We start from the raw sequence: 13806 nt of genomic DNA, 5'->3' as shown, positions 1-13806 counted from the left end.
TCCCCAGACTGTGGGCTCTCAAATCTACTAACTGTACTACCAGCCAGCCAGCCAAGCCAGGCCGCTCTGACTGCCTGTCACTGACCCAGCAGAGGGAGGCATCCCCAGCCAACACAAGGTGCCTGCCGCCCCTCACAAGGAGAGGGGTGGCAGGCAGACAGTCACCACTCACTCCACCATAAATACATATCTTCCCGCCCACCCACATCCTCATCTCTTCATCCACCTGAACAGCCCGGGCTGTCACTGACTGCCTGACCCCCCAACCTCCACTCCCACACACACACACACACACACACTTTGGCCGAGTAAAGGAGATGACATGATGCCAGCTAGCAAGCTACATTCAGGCCAAGCCCAAGTGATGTACTGGCAGACATGGAGAGAGAATGAGAGACAGAGAAAAGCTGAGAGGAGAGAGAGAGAAAGAGAAGGGGGGAGGGGGGAGGGATTGGGTTGACTATAATTTTTGCTCCTGTTCTTAGCTGATCTGAAAAAGGCATTAATTGTTGTGTCACTAGGGAGTGGAGATTATTCAGCCAGCCAGCTAGCTTGTTCCACTAATTTACTTCTATACTTTGTACTAAGAAACAACAATATGTAAGATACTGATACTAATCGTTTTTAGTTTTGTAAAATGAAATGTGAGGTTATGGTAAGGTATGATAACTTTACAGAGCAAGAGCAGTATTTAAATACGATAGTCTGTTACGATAAGTGTGTACCCTCTTTAGTATCAATGTGTTTTAAGCTGGCATACCTACAGAATATCCCAATTCACCACAGAAAATATAAACGTTTGATAATCATTTGGCAGTTTACCTGTTACCTGTAGGGATTCACAAACACTGAATTGAAATGTGAAAGTTTGGGGATTGATCATTTCCATTTCAAAAGGGGGATTTCTCCTCTCATTGCAATAATCCTCCGAAAAGCCTGGTGTGGCGGAACTACATAGTGGCTTCAGATAATGTAGCATTAGCAGGAGGGCGGTGGGGGGTTGAGGAGAGAGGGAGAGGGAAAGACAGAAAAACAGCCAGGCAGACGAGGCTGAGTGTGCAGGCTGCAAACATCCTTCGTAACGCTTCTCTCTGCTTTGTGGCCGTGGTTGAGATTATCTCCAACACGCTCCTACTCAATTTTCATTCAACCCATTGAATTTGAAGTGCAGCGCTATAATTACATGTCACCTGTGATTTAGAAACATCGACCAGCACACACACACACACACAAGTCCTTAATCTGTGATCAGAACTGCTCTTATATGCAGAACACAAGTTAACTCTAACGTGTCCCATTTTAGATCATCTGAAGGTGTTTCTCTGTGGAATGCTGACTGGTGTGGACGTGAGGGATTACCCTCACTCCCTCTCTCCCTCCTCTCCTCATCTCAGATGGTTATCTCTCTCCCCTCTCCTGCCTGCCCTCTACTGATGATATCAAGCCATGACACAAACAAATCATACTTCACAGGAACATGTTGGATCAGGCTTTCTCCATGTGGTGTTTGTCCTCTCTCTGTTGGTGTATCCAGTGTTTGTAGTAGTACTGATAGTCACAGGGCCGGCCCAAGGCATAAGCGAACTAAGTAGCTGCTTAGGGCCCCTGTGGCTACCAGAGAGCCCCCAAGAGCAAATGAAATTACAGTTTAATGTAGGCCTATTATGTAAAAATATATATATTATTATTTATTTTTTATCGGGAACGATAAGCGATGCCGAGGGGCCCCCATATACATTTTGCTTAAGGCCCTATAAAGGCTTGGGCCGGCCCTGGATAGTCAACTCAAAACTGAGCACACTATAGCGTCAAATAATAGCTTGTGACAACACTACCATAAGATCATCATGCAAGTACATATACCAATGCAATACCTAGTCCTACTTCTAGACCACAGATTGGAGTTTCATTAGAACTTGATTTAGAATTAAGTGTTAATGGAGGAGTCTAATTCTGTGCTCAGGAAACTGGCCAGTAATGTTCAAATAAATGTAAGTTTCTGACACATATAGACAGGTATTAAAGTCGTCCTAACAACCAGTGTCCTCGCACATTCATCATGTTTCGATCGAATCTTCTCAATCAATTCCTGGGTGCTGAGGCCGAGTGGGACTGACAGATGGCTAGCTTGGGGCTTGGTCCTGAAGACAGGGCCCGCTGTCTCTGTGGGGGTTCATCGCCATCAAGACCCCATCACCAGAAATCAATCATCGCCAAGATTAACAGCACACCCCCTGAAACCATCTCCAATGCATCACCACACCCATCAAACTCAACAAGGGCATCAAGTACAAACACAATAACACACATGTCCTCGGTTCTAAATAGCTCCTTTATAAAAAACACTCTGTGCTCCATTTGATCTGAAATCTATAACTGTGTGTGGAGCTTGAGTCTTGATTCTCCGTTCAGTTTGACCCAGACATGACACGTTATTTATGCGAGACTTTGGATAATTGCTTACCGCGTGACTGACTCCCCATTGGCTGAGAGGTCCTTATTGCCGAGATCTAGTGCTACATCTGGAACATACAGTGCCTGACACATTAAAGCACAGTATGTCAATTAATGAAATACCGCTCTTTTAAAATCGCCATAAAAAACCTTGTCAAACCTTTTAAATCTGTCACGTTGATATTTTACTGGCCTGGACATGTTCTAACTTACTGTAAGTTTGGCAGCGACAACGCTGTTCTTTTATTTAGTAAATGGATGGCTCATTGCGCAGTGCAAAATTTCGCTAACAATAAGGGTAACAAGTCTTTGAAGATACAAAAGTGACACAAATGACCATAAGAAGCTAAGTATTTGCAATCACTGTCAGTTGTAGTAGCTGGAACTGAGTTGTTGTTTTCATCAATTAAATGAATGTTGTCTCTGGAGCTATAGTGTGAGGTGGTGTAACATAGGAACATGGGACAGGAAGAGGAAGTTCAGAACAGGAACAAGAAGTTCAGAACAGGAACAGGAAGTTCAGAACAGGAACAGGAAGTCGAGATTCATGAGATTCGTTGAGTGGAAGGCTCCAGGTGTGCCTGTCCAAAGGTCAAATCTAAAGGGATTTCCCCTGGAAATTCACTGGCATTTTAAGCGAGGGTGGAGGATTGCAAATATAGATTTTTGTCTTCTAAAATGAGGCCAGGTAAACCCTCATCTCTCTTTCTCTTTTTTTCTCTCTCTCTTTCTCTCTCTCTCTCTTTCTCTCTCTCTTTTTCTCTCTCTCTTTCTCTTTCTCTTTCTCTCTCTCTCTCTCTCTCTCTCTCTCTCTCTCTCTGTGTCCTGTCTCTCTCTCACCACCACACACACATCTACTAGCACATGTTCCTCTCTGTAGAGAGAAATATGGACTTAATTTTCTCTCTGTAGAGTCTGCTGAGAGAGTGGAAACACAACACAGGTTCAACTCAGACCTACTTTCCCAGTAAGGAGGTCACTTCTGGACAAGTGTTCCCCCTCTGACAAAGAGACGTACTCTCTAACTATCAGAGGAACACCAAGAGGCATTTAGCTCAGGTCGCTAGGGGATTTAAACTCTCATTCAAACTGCATGATGAGATATTGAAAGGTACAGGAGGAGGAGGAGGAGGGGGAGGGGGAGGAGGAGGAGGAGATATTCAAAGAAACCTGTGGCAATATTTTAGGTATTTTCTAAAGAATTTGCTCAAGGCAGACTGATGAATAATAAGGTAACCATCAACAACAGCTGGCATGCTCACAGAGGAATCTTGCCCAACTGGAGTTGTTTCCACCCCAACAAGACTTGGATGACTGACAAGGGTCAAAATGTATTCTATTGTTGCAGTTATATAACTGAGAAGAACTTGCTATTGCATAGACACATACAAATGTGTGCATGTGCATTCCTCTCACAAAATATCTTGAGCACCAGAATTCCACATACATTATCTACACAGTTTGGCTACATTGTCCTGTGTTTATTCTCAAGAAATGGATCAATGTTTCGGTAGCTCATGTATTTGTTCACACCACATTGTTTTGTTGGGGTCTGTGGTGCTATATGAATCAATATTCTGAATGGCTGCTGTGTGAATATGAATACAGCATGCAAACATGACAAAGAGCAGGGCATTGATTTTTGGGTTTTCATTTCCCAATAGGAGTGTCACATGGTTTTATGTTTTAGCATTTCGAGGGAGAGAACGCTTTGGTGAGAAGACAGCTACCCATGCAGGAACGTGTCAGATGTGATTATTCAAAAGAACTGGACAACATTTTTTATCAGACGCTCTTATCCAGAGTGACTTATAGTAAGTACAGGGACATTCCCCCGAGGCAAGTAGGGTAAAGTGCCTTGCCCAAGGACACAACATCATTTGGAAAGGCCGGGAATCAAACCAGGACCCTTATGATTATAATAGTCCAATTCCCTAACAGCTCAGCCATCTGACTCCAATAAACAATGTGTGCTGTGTACGTGTGCGAGATTAACTGTCCACAAGTGTACGTGCATACCCACTTCCTGTGTCAGAGCCTTACGTGCCTACCCACTTCCTGTGTCAGAGCCTTACGTGCCTACCCACTTCCTGTGTCAGAGCCTAACGTGCCTCTGCTGACTACACAATGTCCCATAACACCTCGCTTTTTTGTGTCAAAGCAGTTTGAAAGGAGCTTGATAGGAGAGAAGAGAAGGAGGGGGAGAGGAGGAAAAGAGAGGATGAAAGAAGCGGGGAAAGGGGAGGGAAAAACAAGAATCATGTTCGAATGTAATTATGGGGACCATAAAGATGACAGAAAAATGATTTTTACTACACCTTTCATAGAACAACAATCTTCTGAAGTACCCGTAGACTATGAAGATGCAGCAAGTCTCCAGTCTCAGAGATCAATCACTGGAATGCCACAAAGAGGACAATTTAACTGGCAGTCACAGACCCCATTATGATTGTAACTTATGAGACACTGATTGACGATGGGCTGTTCCTAGCCGTCTAACTGCCAAGGAGAGAAATACTGTTATATTGCAAGAAGGTTTACTGCTATATTGGAGATATTGATTGGGTCTGGACATTGAACCGTTCCTCTGAAGGTTCACAGGCTCCACAGACCTAGATGAGAGAGAACTTGACACACCTGAAGTTCATCTTCATAATATAAGTAGTTTTCTTTTCTCGAGTGTAGCTGCCGTTATTGTAGATTAGTCGTGCCTTCCTCAGGGTGTCATTTTCTACTGTTGGCTACAAAGAGAGTGGGAGTTTTAGTGTAGAGTGATGGGATGGAATACTAACTGGATCTCACATCACATGCCTCTCAAACTCTTGGCAGTCCCTCCTTCGCCTCGCAGCTCCGCTGTACAAAACAAATCATAACCAATAACAACAACCCTTCGTAACAAACCAAATCAAAACCTGTTCTCACCTGTCAAAATACAAGTTCTGTGTGAATAATTGCCTTTGCAAGAGGAGCAAGATCAGGCCATAGAGATCAGAAATGGAAAAACTCACTTTTCACATGTCAGTTATTAAATAAACTAAGAGTGTGATAGGGTGGTAGGTTGTTTTCAAGATTAAAGTCATTACAATTAACCCCTTTTGTAACAGTAGGGCGTTCAATATTAAATATCACACGAAGAGCATTTGTGTAATATGATTATAGTTTTGTAGAATGGAACTGTAAGCCGTGTTATTGTGTCAGTATTGCATTCTATATTGGGAGATAAAATATACCTTATCGCCATGACTCAGCAAATATGCTCCATTATGTGCCATTACATTTTGCCATAACTTTATTTAAAACTCAGACAAATTACATTTGGCTGCTTGAGAGGGCCATAAATGGCAGTCTCCCCTTCCTGGAAAAGGAGGAGAGATGCGAGAGCTCTGTACACTATCTGACTGTCTTTGTCTAAGGAAGGTGAGGATAATACCTCTTATAACAAGTACACACATGTATACTAGTGCTGTCAAACGATTAAAATATTTAATCGCGATTAATCGCATTAATGTCATAGTTAACTCGCGATTAATCACAATTAATCGCACATTTTTATCTATTCTAAATGTCCCTGATTTCTTTTTGTCCCAATCTTTTTTCAAATTTTAATGCTCTTATCAACATAGAAAAGTGGTTCGGATTGCTTTGTGCAAATATTTTTTTTATGGAAAACAACATTGCAATCGCCTGGCTTTGACAAGGGGGCAGAGCATTCGCATCAGCTGTGTGCTTGGCCATCAAGTGGTATTTCAGACTGGACGTGCTGCGATGATAGCTCAGTTTACAACGACAAAACACACAGATCACTGGTCTTGTCAATAGAACCATTTGGCAACTTTTTAAAAGCAAACTTTCCATTCAGAATCTTATTGGCATCCATTTCGGCATCTCGCGCTCGTCATCCACTCAAAACGTAACGTTAGCCTACTACCAGAGAATGTCTAATATCCGTAAACGGGCTCTGCTACTACTCTTTAGCCAGCTCGCAAGCCAAACGAGTGTTTGGCGTGCCTGTTGTTTTGTTTCAGGTCTAGCTAGATCCGGCGTGGTGTTGTAGTTTTTCTAACGTCGGTAGTTGTTGCAACAGCATGTGAAAAAAACTACAAAGTTTGCTAGGCCAAAAAGAGCGTTAATTGCGCGATAAAATAATTGACGCCGTTAATTTGGGTTTGCGTTAACGCCGTTAATAACGCGTTAAACTGACAGCACTAATGTATACACAAAGAAAGGCAACTAAACTAAGGCTAACCCATCCAATCCACTCAAATAACAAAAATCCTACGAGCATTTTCACGAGGCAAAGTCTTCTTTTCCCAGGTTAGAAAATTGAGTTTCCCAAAACATTTAGTTGGCTGGTTTCAAATGGCATCTTCCAGGTTGATAGCATCGTGTGATCTTTATGTCATAAAACAGTTGTCTGTTGAACATTTTTGGTTGTCAATTCTTCAAAAGCAGATCATTGTCTATTGTTGTTTCTTGACCAAAATATTCTTATTCTGTTCTGAAAACTTGACTTTGTCTAAATATCATTCTGAGTATATTCATGGCCAATCCAACATTTCAAGAGTGCTGGATTCTGCCTCTCTTATACTCATTAAACTTGAATCATCCACAAAGACAGGTAATTAATTGAAGTTATGTAATACAGGTTGAAGACAGAATTCCTCACGGTTGGACCAATATACACCAGCCAGATTCAATGTAGGTGGAGACACAAGTTGTGGTAGGTTAGGTGTGTTAGTTTAGCAGTTGTGGCAATTGCAAAGCGCAGTGACTCAGTCTTTCCTTTGATCAACATCCGTGTGACGAGCGGGCGTTTTCACAGCCTCTCCTCTCCACTCCACTCCTCTCCTCTCCCTTTCTCCTTCCTCAGTCCACAGAGAGACTCATCTGACAACTCCCTCTCCCCCTCACTCTTCCCCAATTCAAATCTCCATTATCACCTCTCTCTCTCTCTCTCTCTCTCTCTCTCTCTCTCTCTCTCTCTCTCTCTCTCAACACCTCTGAGAGACCTCTGAGAGAGAGAGAGACAGACAGGAGAGGGCCTGTTTTCAAAACACCAGCTGAAATTGTATGTGTTTGCTGACCTGCCTTGGTCCAGCCCATCAAAAATGAGTGTCCCTGCTCTGGAAGCCATGGCGACAGAGGTGTTGAGAGAGAGAGAGAGAGAGAGAGAGAGAGAGAGAGAGAGTGAGAGAGAGAGAGAGAGAGAGAGAGAGAGAGAGAGAGAGAGAGAGAGAGAGAGAGAACTAAGGAACTAAGATGGAGTGTCAATGGCATCTCTTCATCCTCGTAACCCTCCTCATCCTCTCTCTCAAATCAATGCCTGGGCATGATGTTTTATCTGTTGAAGACCAAGGACTTCCTGTACGCAAATAAACCGTTCAAGTGCCTAAATCCTTCAAATCTTCATCCTTATCCTGAACTCGCTTGAATGTTAAGTACACGTGTTAAGTACACCTCCTGGAATTACAAGCAGTAAAAGTGGTTTATGAGATCTTGTGTGTGGCGGTTGAATCCATGGTGGGATGAGCCAATAGATTTGATAGGGAAAAGGCTTGTAAACAGGAAGTCACACCTTGTCTTCGATTGTATCAGCTTGGTGTGGTGTCTGATCAGACAAAGGCTAAGCTAAGAACGTATGTGTCTGTATGTTTGTGTCTTTGTTGATGTCATTCTCTTAGGGACATATCTATCATATACAGCTGAGACTATTGTTTGCGTCAGGTACAATTTTGTGATGCTAGAAAACACAGTGCATTTGAATGTGTTCCATCTTATCTTTGCCAGAACCCATAGACGGTTAACTTCACATTGGGATAATACCTTAGCAACTGTGAGCCAGTTTTCTAAATCAAGCATTCACTTGTCGCGTAATTATCTTTCTCTGACTGGCTCACATATGGTGCTAGACAAACCGTGGGCTAAATTGCCCCTCTTTGAGCGAGAAGAAGCAATCACACATTCTGTCTTTTTTTCACTCTCTCACACAAAAACACACACAAACACACACTCACGCACACACACTCTCACACAGACAAACAGTTTATTCCGGCTTCACTGCCGATACACGACATCACTCTCCTTTCCACCCCTGTCTCCATGGAGACCAGCATCTAGAGGGCCAGATAGGCTCTAGAACGCTGTGAATCAGCAGGGATGGATGGGAAGGGGGAGAGAAGGGAGGGTGAAAGTGGGGAGGGAGTGAGGGAGAAGGTGAGGAGGGAGGGTGGGAGGGTGGAAGGGAGGGTGGAAGGGAGGGAGGAAGGGTGGAAGGGTGGAAGGGAGGGAGGGTGGAAGGGAGGGAGGGTGGAAAGGGGAGAGAAGTGAGGGGGAGAGAAAATGAGGTGGGAGGGAAGGAGGAGGAGAGAAGGGATGATGAGGGTGAAGGTGAGGATGGAGGGGGGTTGGGAGAGAAGCAAGGGTGAATGGGGAGGAATGAGAGGGTGAAGGTAGGAGGAGATTTCAGAGGGTGAGAGTGGGTAGGAATAGGGAGAAAGGGGAAAAGGATGAATGCCTTACAGTGAAAGGAAATTAAAGCATTTTATCTATCAAAATCTCAGACAGCCGAGCGAGAAGGCTGGACCTTTGTGATTGTTGGTTATGTGGAAGAAAACTTGGTCTGTCTCCAGCCAATGGTATTACTTCAGTCCAGGTTTTGTATTTCATAAACATTAATCAGTCAGCCGAATGGAGAGAGAGCAACACCAGACCAAAAAATGAATAATAAATTGATCAGAGAGACTGAAACATCCCCTGTAAAGTCTTTCTGGAGCATGCAGGTCACAGAGGTAATGTTTCTATAGTGAACACAGATAAGACACAACACCTGGTATACAGAGAGCAGGCGGATGAATACGAAAGGCAGTCCTTGTTTCTGATGTTGTTTATGGCCCTGACAGCTTTCTTCTAAGCACAGGACACACACACACTGGGGAATTCACACTGGGTGAAAAGGGAACATACGTACAAGACTGTGTTACAGGAATCAGTATCAATCAATACAGTGTTATGAAGAAACAATGGATATTATAAAATATTAAATTCGTAATGTAAGATTTATCGATTGGGATTAACATAAAACAATTGTAAATTATGTAATTACTCCCACAGTTGCCATGGCAGTATTACGTAATGATTATACAAATTGGTCACTTCTCAAATCCCACATGACAAATTAATCTATTAATCTATTATCTATGATTTCTGATTGGGAACATTCCAGAATTATACCAACATTTAATTCCCATACATGTGTCCTTGGCTAAGCGTTCCAATTTCCTTCTCACTCCCTATTACTTACTTTTTGCTTTTACCCAGAAGCACTTAACAACATGTCGTACATCTTTGCTACCCTAGTCAGAGATCCACCAAGGCCAATTCAGGTAAAAAAGGCCTGACTCAAAAGAGCAAGTAAGAGTCCATGACCTGACACTTTCAAACCATAAATATTGTGAGGAGAGCTGTTCATTTCTCCCTGCCAGGCTGCAGTCGTACTGAGCTGACGTTGTACAGCGTCTACCTGGGGACAAGAATAGAACCAAGGTCTGTGAGGAGGCCAAGCGCAGTTAGCATTAACAAGGAAAAACGAGGGGGGGGGGGGGGAGTTCATGAGTTTGCAAGAGGTCTAGACTGGGCGTGCTGGGAAGGGATGAGCTGTGCGGGCTGGTTCAGCCTACTGCAGGAAAGACCGGGGCTTTGAAGAAGGGCTGACCCTGGTTGTCGAGTCAAGGAAACGTCCTGTGCTTTGCCACGTCAACGCAAAGGAAACGGGTCAGACTCGGCTCTGAGCCTCATGATAAACGTCTACCAGCTGGACACTTCTACAGTCAAGTCCATGTCGGAAGTGTTTAGTGTGTTTCAAGGGGTTGTAGTGGGTGTGGGGGGGGGGGGGGGTACGATGCTATCAGCTTCAATGGAGAATGAAGAAGAGGGGCTTTTGGTCAGCTTAGCACCCCCGCCGAAAGAAGTTCCGGGAATGCGACTGAAACCACCCACAGTCCCACATACAGACACACGGATGTTTATAAATACACAGCACATTAAACAGGCATGCTTACCGTGCCAAGAGTGTGTTCCATTACAGAGGAAGTGACCCTTTTCCATAGGTCAGGACACTGGGGGACATTCCACAGTTCTTTTAAGAAGGGGAATTAGGGTGGAGAATGGCAGCATGGGCCACTTAAGTCCCCTTGTCACCAAGCTGTATCTACGGCTCATTTGAAACGTGAGACGTAGAGACACGCCCACGTGAGAGTAGCTGTCAAAAGGGAATTGGAGGGGAAGCACATGCCGTCTAAGTACATAGTTGGCAGGGTACATACCGTGGAATGTTTCAAAAACAACAGAGCTGTCATTTTCTGAATATATTTTGATTATTTTTGCGTCACCCTTTCAAGAGCCTGCGCTAATGACGCCGTAGAGACGACACCGGGTGATCTTCCCCGTGTGTTCTCTTGTCTGATGTCAGTTATCATTCGGCCCACGAAGCCTCCCTCTGTCATCTCCACACACAGGGGTAATCAGCCTTTCTGTCATCCTGTCCCGTCTCCAGTTACTGGGTCTCGACCGTGGAAAAAGAGCACTTAGCAGGCACACTCCAACACATGCCATCTCTGTGCCAGTGAACAAGCCTTAGCGGGGCTGAAGTGACAACTCATTGACAGTACCGGGGCCTCACAACCACACACACACACATGGCTCTATGCTGTCAGCCAGGCAGACTGGAGACTGGAGCTCTGGTTTGAAGTGCTTTGAGCAGGGCCACAGACGACAATTTATGTTGCTGGTGCCTCAGGGGATCTCTGTGTGTTTAATTGGGCTGTAACAGGTTTGAACAGGGGACTGGGGCAGGACGAGAAAATAAAATGTGTGATTAACCAGTTGTGCCTTTCAAAATATATCCAGTAAAACAACCGAAACACACATCTTTAATGTTAGCAAACTATCATCAAAATAAAATGTGCTTCCATTTATGTGATTTATGTTATTTGAAAATCCCATGGTGGGGAAGATGGTAAACTATGAAAATGTCAACGCCCCTGCCTAGAGGTATGTTGTTGTAGCCCATCAGCCTTAATAGGGGTTGTGAAATACTAGAGAGAGCACCAATGGCCTTTTCCATTGGCTCTTTCTTTACAGCACAGCGCAAGGCATTGTAAAATCGCACACACAGATCACAGAGCACATACAGAGACTATTATTGTCAGAGAAAATATGTCCTTATCTCATGCATCTGCTTGGCTATCATTAGCATATTTGTGGGTGGTTGTGGCTGGTAATTCTAAGCAATTCGAACGTTTGTAAGAAAAAAGGGTGAATTGTTCTAAAACAGTAGTCATGCATTTATAGTAGTATTTTCAAAATTCCTTCCCAAGTCATTTCAGCATTCAGGCTGAACACCCAAGGATAGTGAGGGTTACAGTGTAGTGTACAACCCTATAAGACACTGGGGTGTATATAACAGAGTCACGGGTTACAGGAGGGTACACAAAGGAACATGCAAAAACAAGATGAGGGCTGGAGGTGTACTGTGATTTGGAGTCCCCATGGTAACCACACAAAACGGCATGCACTCTCCATGGCAACGGAGGAGGTAAGGGAATACTGGTACGTGGCCTCTGGCTATTTGAAAACACACGTACGCACAGAGCCACAACGCAAGAGGCATTAGGAACACATCCTTCTGCAAGGCACATCGGAAACATCCAAACCAAACTAACTGTTCAAATAGGAATGATGCTGTGAATGATGCTTGTATTCACACTTTTGACGCTACACAAAGGATGTGACTAATACAATAACAAGGCCTGAACACGCACAGGTTTTGCTTTTTTTCTTTTTCTTTTTCACACAGAGAGACACACACAGACACACACTATGGCCTCTATAACCGACCAGACCAATAAAGTGGTGAAAGGCCTTGGGTTAATAGAGACAGCTACCCTGGTAAGAAACACAGTGTGACACTGGCTGAACATACATCAAGACTAGCTCACCTGTCTGTGTTACTCCATCCACACTGTCAAGGAAAAACGCTATAACACATATCATGCTATGAGAGAGAGAGAGAGAGAGAGAGAGAGAGAGAGAAGGAGGGATAGAGAGAGAGAGAGAGAGAGAGAGAGAGAGAGAGAGAGAGAGAGAGAGAGAGAGAGAGAGAGAGAGGGAGGGAGAGAGAGAGAGATAGAGGAGAGAGAGAAATCTTTAGACCCATCCAACCAACCAAATTTGTACATATACAGCACATTTATTTAACAATTGACACAATAATACCTCCCAGCCCCATAAAAATCTATGGAATTTGTTTGATTTTAGCTGCGAATTTGTTTTATAAAATATTACATACATTGACTTTAATCTGAGCTGCATATTAAGTAGTCATTCCAAAGTGCATAAGGAGCTTGATTGTGGTTTGAGTTTTTTTAATTACTGTCTTTAATTAAACAGACAACCAAATATGAACAGTGTGCAAAGTAAGATATGATCTACTTTGGCTAAGCCCAAGTTCAATTTAACAGTTATTAACATGCGTAGTGCTTCGCCAGTTCGGTGTCGGTCAAGCTAAAAATTGAGTTCAGTCTTCACTTTAACTCACAAAACCTTTATGGAACAACAAAACTAAATCGATGTAATAACATGCAATGGACTCATTAATTATACACAAATAATTTGATGGAAACAGATTACTTATATGTTAAAATGTAACGCCTTAAATTAGGAACAATATTGCTGTTTAGGAAGGACGACACTGTAGACCATCCACGACTGACCATTTGATTATTTTTGTAAACAGAATCTCTTTATACATTTCAGTTGCCATTTCCAGTGCTATTTTGTGAGGGTTCCCATGAGAAGCTGTTGTGTGCATATGTGCCGGCACCTCCATCGATATTCAGCCTCGGCTGAGCGGCGGTCTGTCTGGAGACTGTCTTTGGCCTTGCTTCTGCACACAGTGTGATTGGGTGGGTGTGGCAGCCCAGCTTGCTGGAATCAAAACACTAACCTGACTCTCTGGTTCCATCTAGCTACAATGAAGTTATCGCAGTTGTTTTCTTTGTGAAACTATATTTTTGTACTGATGGTGGACCCCATACAAATGACAAGGACAACGTCATACAACTATGACTATGTGCAGGGTGTTTTGAATACTTAATCCATACACCATGATCAAATTAATTTAATTACCTTTATGATCAATTATTTCATTTAGGGATTTTAGTGATGAGGTCAGTGGAGAGGTCAGTGGTGAGGTCAGTGGTCAGTGTAAGAAAGAGCAGATTCCAAAAGTGCAATTTCTGTTCTGTCCTAGCATCAAATGATTCTTACTGTATATTGAGCGGACTAGTATGAGGA

The sequence above is a fragment of the Hypomesus nipponensis genome, chromosome 11 (genome assembly GCF_054491055.1).
Source record: "Hypomesus nipponensis isolate SF chromosome 11, ASM5449105v1, whole genome shotgun sequence".
In the NCBI taxonomy this organism is placed as follows: Eukaryota; Metazoa; Chordata; class Actinopteri; order Osmeriformes; family Osmeridae; genus Hypomesus; species Hypomesus nipponensis.
Note: the sequence above shows the minus strand (reverse complement) of the source record.